Source organism: Akebia trifoliata, unplaced genomic scaffold, assembly GCF_017979445.1.
Source record: "Akebia trifoliata isolate Shusen 1 unplaced genomic scaffold, ASM1797944v1 Contig00489, whole genome shotgun sequence".
In the NCBI taxonomy this organism is placed as follows: Eukaryota; Viridiplantae; Streptophyta; class Magnoliopsida; order Ranunculales; family Lardizabalaceae; genus Akebia; species Akebia trifoliata.
Window position 1 is genome coordinate 30,571 of NW_028237029.1, and position 17,157 is coordinate 47,727.

General features: G+C 33.8%; 1 long non-coding RNA gene across 3 annotated transcripts; it reads left to right on the forward strand.

Annotated features, from left to right (window-relative positions):
• Positions 1 to 273: 273 nt before the first annotated feature.
• Positions 274 to 13,637, forward strand: LOC147381449 (uncharacterized). Of its 3 annotated transcripts, XR_015174571.1 has the most exons (5): positions 274 to 3,937; positions 9,188 to 9,309; positions 10,636 to 10,737; positions 13,229 to 13,309; positions 13,384 to 13,637. It is a non-coding gene; the product is annotated as an uncharacterized LOC147381449 (long non-coding RNA). The 3 variants fall into 3 exon arrangements; XR_015174570.1 differs by having other exon boundaries at positions 322 to 3,937; positions 12,979 to 13,637; XR_015174569.1 differs by having other exon boundaries at positions 327 to 3,937; positions 13,229 to 13,637.
• The last annotated feature ends 3,520 nt before the right edge of the window (positions 13,638 to 17,157 follow it).

The window sequence follows — 17,157 nt, forward strand, 5'->3', positions numbered from 1 at the left end:
TTACGGCGGATGAGACTCTTGGGGACAAACGTTTGAATGGATTAGAGAATCCATCCCATCTTGTTCATTTACTTTTGTTTTTTAAATTATTTTATTCTTTTATAATCTTTTATTTGATGGAAAACTTGTATTTTCAAAAGGTTTGGTTGGTTATTTTTATTTTTTGGGTACTGTGTCTTCAATTTTTAAATGTAGGGGCGCCCCTCTGTTTTCAATTGTAATTCTCTATGTTTTGTTCCTCTTTCTAATGGACACAACTCTTTAGAGTTCGTTTATAAATCCATGTTGGATGCTCAGTTTCAAACACAGAAATATCACAAAACTCTCTCTCTCTCTCTGTTGTGTTATTTTCCTAAAAATCAAAAGGGTGAAACTTGCTGTCTTTTAGCCAAAAGATCAGAGATTGTAGTGTTGTCTTCTTTGATCCACATAGACTGTTGAATCCTGTGGGCAGAGTTCCAACAAACCTCACAGCAACCGCATGGAGGGGACGTATTTGCCTTAGGACATCATGTGCCTCAGTCTCCAGGCCTATTAATCAATAAGTTTCTGCTTCTTTTATTTTCATATTTAACTACAAAATCTTTCTTTTTGACTTGTTAGTGATAATCATCAACTTTCTTAGTAAGTCTCTTAAATTTTTTGTACATTTATCTGATTTATTTTTGTCATTACTATAACGATACACTTTGCCGGAAACAACATGTGGAAGATGTTGTCGTCCCAATGAAGATTTGAATTGTTAATTGTATATTTTCCTCTACTCTTGCATGTATCATACAACAATTAAACCCTGTGACCCTCTTATATTTATAGGTTGGTTAGCAAGGTATCAGATCGCCTAGTTCGTATAGGTCACAATTCGATTATTTCCACCCTTATGGGTTAGGGGCCGTGTTGAGGGTATATTTTCCTCCACTCTCTCGTGTGTGTCATACCTCAGTTAAGCCCCGTGACCCTCTTACATTTAAGTTCTCCTCCGCTCCAATAGATTGGTCTTTTGGAGTAGTTGGTTGGTTAACATGGTATCAGTTAACATGAATGTTATAATATCCTTTTAAATGATTTTAAACTATTGTTGATGCGAGTAATGGAAACTAATGTATATGATCCTCTCTAGGTTGAGTCAGGTGAAGAAGCTCAAGGGAATGTAGTTCAATTTTGGAAGACTTTTCTAAGGTTGCTTTTGGGATTATTTTGTTCTCTACAGATGGGACATTTGGTTTTTTTCAACTGAGCATCAACAAAACAAACAATGGAACAATGAAGTTTGTCTACACAATTTGCACTGTTTCATTGTGTGCATCTTTTGTTAGCGTAGTAGTAGTACTGATACTGATAGTGATCTTCATCAAGGATTGCAACTTTCTGGGTAAGGTTATAATCCTCAAATCTACCATTGGGCTTGCTATCGTTATGACTGCATTCGGTTATGGATTTGCAGTAGCTCTCCTTCTCCTCAAGTTGGGATAGTTCTTTAATTATTTATGTGATATGAGTGTCATGAGTGAAGTGCTTTGATTCCCATCCCAATAATATGTTTGATGCGCACTCTGTCTTGTACGTGATTGGCATTTTCCTAAAGCAAGTGTCTGCACTGGAGTGATTTAGTAACTGAAAGCGTAACTTGTAATTATTTAACGGATTTTTAATGTCCAACCACCTATAATACTCAGTGTCCAATGAACGACTAAAAGATGAAAAATATATCCTTAGAGATTTTTAGATTAAAATACTTAAATAATAACAAAGCATAGCTCAAATTAATGTAAAGATTTTGCAATGTTTTACAAGTGTATTTAAAAGGAAAATTCTAGTCTCCAACAGCCATTGGACATCGAGTAAGGAACATTTATTTTTTATCTAAAATTTTCCATGAAATCTATAGGGTTGTGGTATTGGATTGCCAATTTGGTATTCCAATTTAGCTCAAGACCATTAGTAAGATTTGAAATCTTACAAATTAAGTAAGCAAAATGTTTCTCAAACGAAAACTCATCACTTCGACGATGTAAGGAGATCCCTCAACCCTCAAATACAATTACAATTAACCTCCTCTGTTGGAAAGTCTTTCAGAAAAACCTCTTAAAGAAAAATAAAATAAAGTACATAAGACTTAAAAGGTTCTCATAGTGGATGTGCCCCCTCAGATTAAAAGATGACCTTAAACATTCGGCCCACCACATTTTGATCAACCTAAAAATACCCCTATATTTTAAACTGATGACAAGTCATGCCCCTGGACCTAGGCCTTTTCAAAGAAAATTACATAAATGACCTAAATGCCCTCATCTTCTCTGGAGGTCCCCTTAATTTTCTTCCCAAAATCAATCATCTTCAACTAAGTTTTTAACATTATTGAACCTTACTAATTTTTCTTTTTCAACCCCAAGAACTAGATGGAAAATTTGGAGTACAAAGTTAAGCTCTCAAAATCAGTTACCTGATTCCTTACCAGCAAACCCTTTACCCGCATTTTCATTTTTTAACTTAAAAAAGAAAAAGAAAATCTACATAGTTCAACTTGCAAATCTTAATAACGAGAGAAGATGAACATAAATAAACAATTACATATAGAGGTTGAAAATCTTAAAGATGATTGATTTTTGGGAGAAAAATCAAGAATTTTGTCAAGGATGAGAGTGTTCAGAAAATTTATGTTACTCTCTCAAAGAAGACTTAGATCAAAGAGGCATGTCATCAATTTAAAAACATAAGGGATTATCTTTAATGTTATTGATCAAAACATCCAGGGTCATGTCTACATCACAAAAAAAAAAAGTGACTCTTGCTTTAGAAGTTCCCCTCCTCCCCTATCTTAAAAAAAATATGAAAATTAAGAATTGGGACATTCTCCATTGTGGAAGTTCCCTCTCGAAAAAAGTCTCATTTGGAATTTTCGCCTTAAGGTATGTTTGATTGCATGGAAAATGACTTTCCATGGGATTTGAAATTCATGAAAAAATAATGGTAGAAAATATAGGGAGGGTTGGAAAATTAAATTCCATTGTTTGATTTTATTTGGATAAAATCATGAAAAAATTGTCTAAGACAGATGAAGAAGAAGAAGGAAATGAGGAGAAAGAAGATGAGGGGGGAGGACGTGGTGGTAGTGGCGACGGAGGTAAGTGAAGAAAAAGATGCTAAGAAAGAAGGAAGGAGAACATGGTGGTGGTGGCGACAAAGGTGAGGGAAGGAGAAGGAGAATAAGAAGAAGACGAAGAGAAAGAGAAGGTGGGCGAAGATGGTGATGACAGCGATGGTGACAACGACAGCAAGGTTAATGCAATGGTGGCTATGGTGGTGGTGGTGGTGGTAGGAAAGAAGAAGATATTAGTGGAGAAGAAGAAAATGATATTTTGAGGATAAAAAATATAAGTTGATTTCATTTTTCCACCTATATGAGTGGGAAAGTGAAATTCATGTTTTGATAAACTTTTTTATTAGGGTAAAAAATCAATTTTCATGGAAAAACACAATCAACACACATGAAAAATATAATTTTTCATGAAAATTGATTTTTCACCTTATCTTTCATGTGGAATCAATCATATCCTTAGGCTTTTATATTGACCCGGCCTGTCATCAGTATTCATTCATTGGTTGGGATGTTATAGAAAGAGAAGTGGTGCGGCATTATAAACCCTTTGCTGGGCCCAGACATTCATGAGGCAGTGGGACCCAAAAATTCTGCCACGCGTCACTTTTTTGCTCTAACAGTTGTCTCACAAGTTGCCACGACACTGTAATAGACCCGCCATTACTGCGTTTCAATCGATCAGATCAAATGAGACGTTTTGAGTTTCTCTGGTTTATTTAGAGACCAAACGATGCTGGCGTGCTTTGTTGATCGGACATTATCATGGCGTGGGAACTAATTCTATGGTTAATCTCCTTCTTCGTCGTCTTAGCTGTCCTCGCTGCGAACGTTTATCAGGTTTCTCCAAAACGCTAACTCAAATCTAGGTTTTAATTCTTCTTCTTATTTAGAATGTTTGTTTAGAAATTTGAAGATGGATTCTTTTTTTCTAATTCGATTTTATATTCTTGTCTCTTTTGTGCTCATTCTATAGATATGATGTTTCTCGATTGCTCAAGATTCAGCTCCATAAAGAATGGTTGATAATATTGTAATCTTGTAAAATTTTCCCTTTGTTTAATAGCTCAAAATTCAATTTTAATTTTCCTTTTTATTTATTATTATTATTATTATTATTTTTACTTTATTTACCTGGTAGTTATTTTGAGGGTCACATCATTAGCATTTTTTTCCATCTGTTTGAATAATTGAATATATATTAAGGAAGTGGTCTCAAAATCTTAGGAGTGTTCTTAGTAAAGTTTCATTACAATTACATACATTCTAGGGTGATTTACCAAAACATGTACCGAAAATTGAAAAATTACCAAAACAGCACAATGTTCATTTTACATTTTAATTCTGAAACCGGTAACTTACTGTTTTCGGAATTAAAGTATTTTCGTTAAAGTGGAAAAAAATTAATTATCTTATTAAATAGATATTTTTTTAACTGTTTTACTGAAACTAAACAGGGAAAGTATTTACTGTTGTATAGAATAGGATTTTTTTTACCATTCATTTCACAAATTTTATTGTTTTAATAAAAAAATCTAATCCCAAAAAATGGTAATTTAATGTTTTCGGAATTAAAATGAATAGTGTGTCATTTTGGTAAATTTTCAATTTTACTGCGCTGTTTTGGTAATTCTCTCTACATTATATCTGGATCCTACTTATCTTAAGATCTGTAGAAATCTAATGTATTGGTCCATGGTCCAGTCTTGAGTTTACACATTCTATAGTTTTTACATCATATGCATATGACATGCATCAACGGATCTCTCCTTGTTATGATTAGTCAGTTCATTGAGGTGAAGTCTAGATGCAAACTCATTGTAATTGTAAACTCTCTCGTCTCACGACTAATTGTTCTTTCAGTAGTTACAACTCCGACATACACATCTTTATACTATTATAATGAGAGAAGGTGGAGTAGAAGTGGTTCAACACCAAAATTTGGATCACAGACATGAGAGAAAGTAGAGTAGAAGTGGTTTGACACACCAAAATTTGGATTCCAAAAATGCCCCCACCTTAACATTTAAACTTAATATAATCAAGATCATTTTGGTCAAAATCCTAGAAAATTGCAATCCCACGTCTCTAAAATCACGTCAGTTAGTTTTCAAAATTAAAAAAGTTATCCTTTTTACTATGTAATCTTTAAGACCACCCTTTAATTGACATTTTAATTACAAATAAGCCCTTTAGAGGCGTGTGTTTGCACATGCCACCTTCTAGTCCTGAATAATGTTGATATAGTTGGTCGCAACTCCTATTTCTATCATGTTCATGGCTCTCTACTAGCTATTTTTATTTAACACAAAAATCCCTGACAATTAAAAATAATTAATGGTCCAAACATTGACATAAACATAATTTACACTAACATGTTTCAACAAAATAAATGTATTCTTCAATACATAGAACACAAATAAAAATAATAATTTTCTGGAAGCAATTAGTAGAGGTCCTAAGGTCTTCATATTCTTTTTTGTTTGGTTAACACGACCAGGAATCAGGGAGTTGGTTGAATAGGTTTGGAATACTCGGATTTTAGGAAATCCAATGTATTAGATCTTATATAAATTAAAGGCTATTAAAAATGCATTAAGAGCTTGGAACAGGGAGTGCTTTGGGTTGATAAATTAGTGGAAGATTCAAGCGAAAAAGAATCTAGATAAGATTCAAATCAAAGTAAAAAATTCTGCTTCCGACCGGGCTTGGCTATTCAAGCAAAATCTGCTAGACCGATATACCTTAAAGAATTGGATAATGAAGAAAAATTTTATCGTCAAAAATCTAGAGTCCAATGGTTAAAGGAAGGAGACCGCATTACTCGTTTTTTCTACAGTTCAGTAGCGGAGAACAATGCGCACAATGGGATATCAGAATTGTTAAATGCGGAGGGAGATTCCATTACAGATGAGCTCAAATGGGGATCTGGGCTACCACTTTCTACTCAAATTTATTCAAGGAACCTGCTCCCATTGTAAGAGAAAATATTCTATTTATTTCGAAATTATCAGAAGTCCAAAGTCGGTCTCTAATCAATCCTGTGACTAAAGAAGAAATAAGGCGAGTTGTTTTTGAATCCCCGAAAAACAAATCCCCCGGACCAAATGGGTTTGGGGTGGAATTCTTCATTTATTTTTGGGATATTGTGGAATACGACCTCTGTGCTACTATATTTAACTTCTTTTGTCATGGGAAGATGTTAAAAGAGTTGAATGCTACATTTTTATGTCTTATCCCAAAGGAAGAGAATGCCAAAACTCTCGATAAATTTCGTCTTATTGCGCTTTGCAATTTTGTCTATAAAATCATTTCCAAAATTCTTTCTAATAGTCTGTCAATTCGTCTTAATCACATTTTAAGCTTTAATTAGTCGACTTTTATTAAAGGTCGAAAGATCCAAGATAATATCCTTCTTGCGCATGAGATGGTCCACAATTTCCATTTAGCTTCGTCTCCTAAAGTCCTTTGTGCTAAATTGGATATCCGTAAGGTGTATGACTGTGTCAATTAGGGGTTCCTTAAGTCTGTTTTAATCCAAGTGGGATGTCCGCTAGTCTTTGTTAGCTTGGTTATGGAATGTGTGCCCTCCTTTAGATTCTCTGTAATCATTAATGGGTCTTCACATGGGTTTTACCCAAGCAAAAGAGGTTTACACCAAATTCTTATTCCTTCTATCCAAGGAGTCCATGGGATTTCACATCTAATCTTGGCAGATGATGTTCTTCTTTTCTTACAAAATGACATTAACTCTATGCGTCAAACTAAAGAGGTTTTAAGTCATTTTCATAGAATTTCGGGGCTGCAAACCAATGTTACCAAGAGTAACATCTATTTCAGTAAATCTTGGACGGAGATCAATTTGATTCTGAGTACTCTTGGCTTTAATGAGGGAAATCTTCTTAACCCTTATTTAGGACTCCTATTTTTTTCTTCTTGTTTGACTTATACTCTTTGCCAACCATTAATTGACAAAATTTCTAAAAGAGTTGCTGGGTGGAAGGGACACTTACTCTCTTATGTGGGGAGAGTTGAGTTGATTAAGTCGGTTCTTTCAAGTTTTCATTTGTATTGATCAACTTCATTTAATATTTCAATTAGTGTCTTGAAAAAATAGGCACTTAGTAGATTTCTGTGGAGTGGTCCAAATCTTGATCCTCCTAATCATCTTGTCAATTGGACTAAAGTGTGTTCTCCTAGAAAATCGGGAGGCATTGGCATTCATCGACTAAGGGATAGAAATAAAATAGGCATGATAGAACTCTTCTGGAATTTGGTAGAGAATACATCCATGTGTGCGAAATGGATGAGACAAAGGTTTGTTGGTAGTTCAGATATTTGGCATTGCCATGTCTCTCAAAATTCATCATGGGTGTGGAAAGGCATCCTAAAGGTGAGAGAGAATTCCATTAATTTTTTCAGAATAAAATTGGGTAATGGAATGCCAACATCTATGTGGAGGGACCCTTGGATAGAAGGGAAATCACTAATTTCCAGGTTTGGTAATAGGATTGTGAGCCTTTTTAACAGTGACTTGGATGCAAAAATTTCTGATTTTATGGAGGATAATAACTGGAAATTATTGGAAGCATCTAATGACCAAATGGAAGAAGTGCGAAATCTTATTCGTTCGCAATGGCTATTGCGTGGGCTATTGAATGATAAAGTGGTTTGGTTACCAACATTGAATGGGAAGTTTACAATGAAGAGTGCATATGAAGCCATTCACAGAGATCATCAAACTCTGTTTTGGAATGATATAGTTTGGCATTTGAAATCTGTTCCGAAACAATATTTTGTAGCTCGGTTAGCAATCCTTAAAAAACTTTCAACGATTGATAACCTACAAAAGAGAGATTTTTACTTTCCATCGAGATGTGTTCTTTGTTTGCGGGATGTGGAAACAATGGACCACCTCTTTTTTAGGTGTCCAGTTAGTAGATGGGTTTGGAGTTTGGCTGTAAGGAGATTTGGAATTACTAGAATGGACATGGTTACTATGGTGGAAGAAATTCTTGTCGTTAAGGGTGTGAGATTTCCTAACAATATCATTTACAAAATGCTTTGTCTTTGCTTTTGTGCAGTGATTTACCATCTTTGGAAGGAAAGGAATCGGTGAATTTTTGAAGAAACTAGATCTCTAAAATCTTTTATTCTTGCCCAAGTGGAGGAGGATATCAAGACTATTTTCCACGATGAAGAAATAGAAGATAGCCTTTTATCTGTGAGTACCCCATTCTTCATTAGCTGGAATTGTTTATGGAAAGTTTTAAAAAAATCTGTGAAGGAATTTTCTTGGAGGCAGCCCGATATTTATAGGATTAAAATTAAAATTAATACGGATGCTTCGAAGAGATATGATTATGCTGGAATTGGCTTCATAGGCAGGGATTCTAACGGATATTTTATCTTTGCGGGATGGTCGAATGTTATTGATGATGATATTGTGAGTATTGAGCTATCGGCCATAAAAGAAAGCCTCACATATGCAGTTCTCAAGGGCTACCAATCCATTATAGTGAGTTCAGATTTGTTATATGCAATAAATGTTAGGAAGTACGAAGATTTAGTCGAGGAGATAAGGAATTTGGCTTCGAGAGTTACAAGATGCAATTTCAAATTTTGGTGGAGGGAGGAGAATAGAGCAGCAGATTATCTTACAAGACTTGGCGCTCATGCTGGGGAATTTAATTTAATTGAGGATGTGTCGCTAATACCTCAAGAACTTGGAAGAATTGTAGTAGAAGATCAAATTTGTTTGTATTCTCGTAGTTTTTTTAATAAAAAGGGTGGGGTCCCTACAACCCCAGCTTACCGATAAAAAAAAAGTATTTGTAAAAACAAAGCATGTAGGCATTAAGTGGGGTGAGTCCCTTCTGGAAGAGGTGGTAGGGATAGATCTAGAGATAGGGACAGTTCCAACAAAAATATAAAAATAATAATAAAAAATGATTTTCATTTAAGAAAAAAGAAAAAGAAAAAGAAAAGAAAAAAGCATCTTATTGTCTTATGATCAGGGTTTTTGGCTGTTTGTTTCAGTTTTACTGATTATTATTTTTTGTCTAACCATCTGTCATTTTCTTGTATCAGGTATATGAGTAAGAAGCATCTTATTGATGTAGCTGAGATCTTTAGGCTACTTGATGTGAGAAAAAGCATCGAATGGTCAAGCTTGGCTTTTATTTGTTTCTCTTCTTCATAGTCATTTACAGGTCTGTTTTAGAATTAATTGTGTAATTAATATTTTAATATGCATGTTGGTCATCTTACACTTTATGCATTATTATTATTATGTGCTAATTGAAGGTCTTCCCTGCTGTTTGTGGGCATAAAAAAATCGGTTTTTTCTTTGATTATGACAGCTTGATGAGATTAAATGCTTAATTTTATCTAAAATTATTGCTATATGTTATTAGATTTGTTTTAAGTTAAAATTTATGAACTGAATAATTACATTTAATCTCCCTTCTTTGGATTTAGCTAATTACATTTGTAGTGATTTACTTTTTTTTTGTTAGCTGCCAAGAACTTAAGGTATTTGCAAGATTGGTTGCGACCTTCATAGGTTTGTTGGGACTCCACCTCAGGCGGATTATCCAATTCAACAAAACTTATTATTGTAGAAATTTTTTGAAGTGGGAATGAATGCTACTTGGAAACAACAATCATCATTAAAGCCTTATACCAAAAATATGGGAATGTATCTTGTTCCATCATTCAATTCTGAATTGAGAATAATGAAAAAAATACTAGAATTTAATGGTGAATTGGCTATTCTGTGTTAAAATAGTTTTCTTTTGTAATAAAGTCCTGGAGGAGCACAAAGATAACCTTATTAATCATGACCCATGAGGTTCCATGTATTTTCCCTGATTTGGCAGTCACATCCCAATAAAACAGAAAGCAAGATTTGGAGCAGTAACCATGTTGGAGAAGGAATCCTTGGAAATTTTTTTTTTACCACTTGAAGTTTTCTGTGATTTCTTTAACAAGTTTCATATTTAACGTAATTGAATTAAAGTGTGCATGAGTATATCATCTAATTTTTTTTATCAATATATCTTTGAGTCGCTTAATTGATGAAAATGAGGAAGAACAGGTTCAAAGATATACATATGTACTATATTATGAAATTCAATTTGATTCAGCATATTTTGAACAAAGTTTTGTTGAATAAGATTATTACCCCAAAAAGTTGCAGTAAACGATTACTTTCAAATGGGAGTAATTTGGAGGAAATAACAATTTTAATTTGGTTTGACTGTAAGTCACCCTGAAATAAATGGAAGAGGTGCCACTTGCTATAGTTGTCATCAAAGAAGTCTACTAATGGGTTTCACTTTTTTGATAAACTAAGGGATTGTGTCATCGAAACAAGACAAAGAAGATAAGCCATGGGTTGATGCTAATTAAGAATAAAATTTAAGGTTAAAGCTTAAGTTTCTAGGATGATTGGCTGTAGATCTTCTCTCACTCTCACTCTCACTCTCTCAGATCAATTCTGTTTCTGAAATGGAAGAATGATTGATCTTTTGCAGGCTTGTGTTGGCAATTGTTACCTCACTTACAGAAGATGATGATGGTTTGCTTGATTCTGGAGTATCTTGAAACCCCATTGCCCAAGCAATGTCGCAATCATTGTAAGTTTTTCCTTTTGTTTGTTGCTGTTATCTATTGGAAGAATCCTGAATTTTTTTAATTAACCAAGCACGTGTGTGTATTATGTTTCTTCTATATGCATACTTGTTTGGCTTGCATTGTTGGTTTTATTTGTTCTCATAGATTGCTTAAGTAACTATATTGATTTTGTGTTGGCAACTACCCCCCACCCCTGCCCCAAAAAAACAGAAAAAAGAAAGAAAAAAGGTTTGGCTAAAGGCGTTGCAAGTGAGGGTGTGCTGTATGTGGAACCCTTGGGATGTTGGTGCCATGTCTCAACGAATTTTGAAATCATAGAAGCCTCCCCATTCTTAAGTGACGTGTCAGAACCTTGTTTAATTTTCAAAAGTTGATAGTAATCTTTTCAGTAAAAATGGGGTTCAAATTGTTTAGGCATTCTCCTTTTCATGTTATTTCTGCATTCTAAAGTCAATTTGTTTGAACAATCAAACCCTAATTGGGTTTATATAGAAAAACAACTCCAACATTTTGTAGATGCAAAAATCTGCTCTACCTCGAGATCCCAACACAAATCAAGATCTCACACCCAATAAACTACAAGAATAATGGGAAAGCATAAAAAAAAAAAGATAACACATGGATTTTTTACGTGATTCGGCAAACATGCCTACATCCACAGGTTCGGAGAGTTATTTCACTACAATGAAGCTCGTGTTACATGATTTCTGTCTCCTTCCTTCCTCTACTTTTCTCCTCCCTTTACAAAGACTTTAGCCCCCTTTAAATAAAAAACCCTAACTCCTAAAAAAAAATCCTAATCCTAATTAGATTACAATTTTCATATTTAATCCCACCCAAATTAGTAATTATCTAAAGGGGAAGAATCTTTCCTAATTAGATAGAATTTTTCCCAAACGTTGCCACGTACCCATCTCGAGATTCTCACTAATTGTTGTAAAACGAACGGTCCAACTGAGAGGATTTTATCCCTCCACATATATTACCTAAATTTTCTTGTGCATGTTAATAGGGTAGGTGAGTTGTATGGAATCGTACTACTGTAATAGTTGAGTAAGTGGGTAGGATCATGAGAGTCTAGTAAAAGGTGGTAGATTCCTCTATCGTAAGGAGTTGGGAAGTAGGAAACATGGATAAGTTTCGTGAGTTTAGAGGGATTCTATTTTGTTTGTTTGTATTATTCTCAGATTTGAGAAGTAATATAAAATATGGAAAAAAATTATTGAGAAGTCCTTAATTGGATTTGGACATTGACCATCCCGAAAGTCCTTCTTCATCATTTTTATTATTTTTTTGTGATCTCTAGAAATTAGGCATGTACTGAGGTCATATCACTAAAGACGTGTTCTATCCAAGAAAATTCCCTTACCATTGTAGCTGCTGCTCTACCTTTTTTATATTTTATATATTTTTATTTTATTGTTTGCCGTTTTACTCTGTTAAGTAACCCCCCACCCCACCACACACACACACACACACACACAAAGATAATAATAATAATAAAATAAATAAATAAATAAAAATAATCGTTAAACCTGCCCCAAAAAAAAAAAAAAAAAACTTTGAAGCTTAAATTCCTATGAAAACAAGCAACAATTTTTCAAAGACCCCATACTCATTTGAAGTGTACACTATTGAAATTCTAATTTGATGATACAAGTAGGATACTAAGTACAAGACCAAAACTATTTTCAAAACTCCGTATCATGTTTTGTTATTATCTTTTGCTGCTCTACTATGTTATGTAACACCCCCCCCCCCCCCCCCCCCCCCCCCCCCCACCCCCCCCCCCCCCCACCCAAAGAAAAAGAATAGAAAAAAATGAAGATACTGTTAGATTTAGAAGTTGAAACATGAAGCTAATCAAGAGAGCTGATATTGGCACCCCAACTTTTACTTATTACATCCCAATTAAAAATAAAGAAAATGAGTGAATGGTTGAGAATAAGTAAAAGTTGGTTGCCAATAGAAGTTCTATTGTACTTGTTTGCTAGATTTTTTTTTTTTTTTGGGGGGGGGGGGAGGGGGGGTGGGTTTAGTATTTTATGAGTCTAATCATAACCGCAAACAACTACTGAAATTGTTTGAATGTGTTATAATTTTTTTTAATGTTGAGATAATAATTTGAACCAAACCTTTGGAATGTTTGAAAAGTGTGGTTTAATCTTTAATTGGAGTGTAATAAGTAAAAGTTGGGGTGTCAATAATAGCTCTCCTAATTAATTATCAATTGCCATGCAAAGTATCCTGCCTCTCAGTTATTCAAATTTCTATTCTTTGAGGAGTGCAAAAGCAGAGGCATCCACCTTATAAAATGGCTGGAATTGAGTTTCTGAATTTTCTTCCAGCATCCTGTCTTAATGGTTCTCACGTGCAGAATTAATTTTTGTATTTCTTCCAATATCAAATTTGATGATTGTGTTATACTCTTGGCTTGGACATTGACATCAAAGGCTTTATTTGTAAAGATAATTCTTATATGTTGATCGGCAGCCCACAAGAACAGAGCTTTTCATCAATAGTCACACGAGGAGTGATGCTAACACTTTGACTATTGAATTAACCAAATCCCTCGTAAGTGATGTCATTTTTTAGTCAAATTTGATATTCTAATTTTTGAATAAATTACTTATCATCTTAATTTGTAGACCATCTCTACAAAGGTGATTACCGTGTTTTTTAGATCATCTAAAAGTTGATATTCTTGTTGGCGAAGTGATTAGATGGCCTAGGAGTCGTTGCCGTGTCTTTTGAGAGACTCTTGTTTTATTAACTTTTATGTAATACATTTTCATATGTAGTCTTAGATAAGCAAACTTTTATGTAACACATTACATTTTTTTTTTCTTTTTCTGATGTCGTATTGTTCTTTCATAGTATGGATTGAATGTTAATTAGTGTAGATGTGATTGTATATGGGTATGGATGAGATTGGATATGGATGTAGAAATTTCAATGCGATGATGTGGATGTGGCAGATTGAAGACAATCTTTATATAACATATTAGATTGTTGGTTTTTTTTTTTTCTTTTTCTTTCATAGTATGGATTGAATGCTAATTAGTCTGGATGTGATCGTATATAAGTGGATATAGGGATTTGGATGTGACAGGTGCAAGATGAAGACCATTTTGAGCATAGCCCTGCCAAATAGAAATTAAATAATTCTATTTTTGCTCAATAGAAATTTGATCACCTAGAAACTTTTAATTCCACATCAGTCCTAGATTCTACAATTAATAGCCGTTGAATTTACGAATTCAATAGTTCAAAGCCGTAGAGTTATTACAATAGCCCGAAGCCGTAGAATTTTTAAATTCGACGGATTTAAAATTGTTGACTTTATTTTCAAAAAGAAAATTCGACATGCAAAGCCATCGAATTGTACAGAATTCAATGGCTTTCAGACATTGAATATCAAGCATTTTCACATGGTGCTTGGCCTTAACAATATAATGCAAAACGATCACTAATTTTAGTTTCCTTCAGATTGTATGTTTAGCAATAAAAAATTTCATGGGAGAGACAACTACCTAAAAATAATTGGAAACTTAGATTTGAAGCATTGGAAAATATCCAATAAAAGAACTTCAGAAGCATTCATCATATCGGTTCTTTCTATTAATAATGTATTTACTGTGGTTGTTCACATAGACAACAAAAATCTGTTTGGATTGGTCAAGAAGAAAAGAAGCAACCTGCAACATTGTTACAAAAAACACAATATTAAAAATCCCTGTTATGGAAAGATTTTTAGGAAAATAATCTAAGTTAGAATTAATTATTGTAATTATAACTTTTTTTTAATAATGACTTTTGAACCTATTTTATAGCCTAATTATTAACCCAATGACTAAAAAACTATAATTCAATATTTAGAGTAGCAATAATTTTTTTTTAATAATATCATTATAATTTTATTTATTTAAACCTATGTTTTTATTGCGCAAATATATGATCGAGCGTAGCATCACCATATTGATTCTATTCTTATATTAATGATAATAACAACATATTCGACGTGCAAGACACCTGAAATTTACTTAGTTTCTAAACAAAAATGAAATGGGATCTAATATAGTAAAATTGCTTACCTCCTTCGTGAATGTTGATGCCAAATCCAGATTAAAATGATAAACTAACGACCTGATTTTACATCCCTATTTGTCAAAATTATCATGTAATAATATGTTTACCTGGATAAATTCGGATGGAATAAACAAAATAATTCACGCCAACTTAGTGAATCAAGTCTAACAAGAATTCTTAAACTGAAATAAAAGTAAATTTAGCCAACATCCTATTGTTCAGAAAAAATTACTTACTAGTAGTAAACTCATTCAATTCTAACAACCCAAAATCACTTGAAAACATAGTTTTAAACCTGAAAACTCGATTCAACTTGAATGTCCATCGAGTCGAGTCAAATAAAAACCTTGGGTGTTGGGTCAACCAAGTTAAATAAATTTTTTTAATAACTTCAATACCCTCATTTCAAGAATTGCCATTAATTTTTCTTGTTAATATGTCTCTTTTATTCAATCCTAAGATCTTTCTTTTTTACTCACTAAAGATTAGCTGAGATGGTAAGGATGACTGGATTTACTCCTTTGATCACACCTTCAAATCTCTATATGTCCCTCCACATAAAAGTGTCTACACCTATTGTCATGTGACATGGTGGGATGGTGTGTGTGGCCCACCAAGAAAAAGAAGAAGAAGAAAAAAAAAAAGATCTCTCTTTTCTTAAAATATAATCTAGCAAGATTCAAGTCAAATAAATCATGGCGGTGGGTTGTTGTGGTAGTCATCCCCGAGATTAGTCGTGGTACACGCAAACTGGCCAGGACACTCGATTAGCAAAAAAAAAAAAAAAAATTCAAATCAAATACGGATGTAGATTGGGATAAAGAATTTAGACATGGGTATGGATATACTTGGATCCAGCCCGGATCGGCCCATTCTAAGCCCTAATTGATGGATGTCAGATTATTGATAAATTTTGAAATGATAATATCATGCATGACCCTGACAAATAACTAATTGTATGTATCTCGATATGTTTGAATTGATCACTCTAATGAACAATACGATAAGAGATCTAATTAAGATATATATATATATATATATATATATATATATATATATACCGATTATCTATTGATAAGAAGTAGTCATGTTAATCAATATTTCTCAAAAAAGGGGATGGTATATCAAATGTTGCTCCCCTTGAGATCTAACAAGCATTTATCCCACTGTAGCAAACAAATAATTAAGTAATAGAGCTTCTCTTGGCACCCCAACTTTTACTTATTAAACTCCAATTTAAAAAAATATACGAGTAAATGGTTGAATTTTGTGCAAAACCTAACTCGAAATAGGACATTAGGGCTGCGTCGTTGTACACTCGAGAAAGCTCTCAGTCAATCTCCTTCGTTGATACATACCATCATCACCATCAAATGGTTGTATGCTTCCCCTCGACACCGTCAAGGCTAGCGATGACCATCGCTTTCTTCATCACAGGCGTTTCTGTCTTCGCTTTCGGTGCACAGCTATCGTACCGAAACATCGCCCCTCAACAGGCCCGCACCAAAGCTCGAAACGATTTCGTCGAAGAAGAGCTCAAGAAGAAATACGGAGACAAATATCGCAATCCCTATCCCAATCTAAACCCACACTACCAGATGTCTCTGGGCCCACCGATCGACACGAGCCAGAAATCCTCCAACGCACCCCAGGTTCGAGCCGATTTCTGAAGATAACCGATGGTGCCCTCTATAGATAACTTTTCTACCTAGTTGACACTCCCGTGTCATCTCGTTTCTTCGAGTAGAACATTTAGTTTTAACTAGGTTTACAATGTTTAATATATTATAATTATAATGAGAGAAGGTGAAGTAATGTGGTTGGATACCAAAATTACCCCCAGATTTTGTATTTGACCTTAATATTACTAAGGTTATTTTTGTCAAAATATATAAAATTATAATCGATACCAAAATCTTCAATATCTATATTATTAATAGGCAAATTTACCTAAACATGCACAACTTTTCAATTATTTACCAAAATGGTAAACTGTAGCAATTAATTTTTAAAGCGGTAAATTTACCGTTTTCGGAATTAATTTATTTTACCAAAACGGTAAAAACAGTAATCCATTATTTTTTTGTTCCGAAAATACTCTTTTGTTAATTTTGAGTGAAAATACCATTTTGTCCTCGCCTCTTTCATAAAAATTTATGTAATTTCAGTTGTAATTGTTTCCTTCGAACAAGTGCAGCAAGAAATCGAAAACGAAGAAGTATGACCTCCCTCTCTCTCTCTCTCTATATATATATATATATCTCTTTCCGTTGTGAGAACGGGAGAAACTTGCAAGTTTCTCATTCTTTGTCTCTCACTATTGTGGAGATGAT